Source organism: Atta cephalotes, assembly GCF_000143395.1.
Source record: "Atta cephalotes unplaced genomic scaffold scaffold00026, whole genome shotgun sequence".
Lineage (NCBI taxonomy): Eukaryota > Metazoa > Arthropoda > Insecta > Hymenoptera > Formicidae > Atta > Atta cephalotes.
In genome coordinates this window covers 4,035,137-4,036,285 of record NW_012130090.1, presented here as the reverse complement: position 1 = coordinate 4,036,285, position 1,149 = coordinate 4,035,137, and positions in this window count along the sequence as shown.

The window sequence follows — 1,149 nt, the reverse complement described above, 5'->3', positions numbered from 1 at the left end:
CTCAACAAGCCACTTCAAAACGCCTCAAAATCATGGGAATGATTCAGAAGCAAGGAAATTGGGTGCCGTACGAATTGAAGCCGAGAGATGTTGAACGGCGTTTGTTTGCTTGTGAACAGCTGCTTGAAAAGCAAAGACGGAAGGGATTTCTGCATCGCATGTTGTGACTGGGGACGAAAAATGGGTTCATTACGATAATCCCAAGAAAATCATGGGGAGTTCCCGGCCATGCTTCCACGTCGACGGCCAAACCGAATATTCACGGCTCCAAGGTCATGCTCTATATTTGGTGGGACCAGCTCGGCGTAGTGTATTATGAACTGTTAAAACCGACTGAAACAATCACAGGCGATCGGTATCGAACGCAATTGATGCGTTTGAGCCGAGCATTGAAAGACAAACGGCCGCAATACAACGAGAGACACAGAGTGATTTTGCAGCATGACAATGCTCGACCTCATGTTGCGAAAATGGTCAAGACATATTTGGAAACGTTGAAATGGGAAGTCCTACCCCACTCGCCGTATTCTCCAGATGTTGCTCCCTCTGACTATCACTTGTTTCGATCAATGGCACACGGCCTGGCTGACCAGCACTTCCAGTCTTATGAAGAAGTAAAAAATTGGATCGATTCGTGGATAGCCTCATAAGATGACCAGTTTTTTCGACGCGTGATTCATATGCTACCCGAAAGATGGGAGAAAGTAGTGGCCAGCGATGGACAATACTTTGAATAAATGTATAACCAGTTTTTTACAATAAAGCCTCGAATTTCGGAAAAAAAACGGCGGAAGCAAAGTTGTACACCTAATATTTAATATATATTTAATATATATAATTAATATTTAATATAATTAATATTTAATATATATTTAGAATAAAATTAATACTCATATAAGAATCAATTTGTTTTGATTGTGATCTAAAATTTGTTTAATATATTAATTTAGTCCATTGCGACCTAAAATGGATGTTTTTAAAAAATTCAAAATGGTAACACTGGATGTCTAAAACATTTTTTTAAATATCCATGGATCTGGATATTTTTAATATGTCCAAAATGTCCAACATGTACGTTTGAAATATATTTTTAAAACATTACTGTGCTGTCTGGGATATATATATATATATATATATATATATATATAT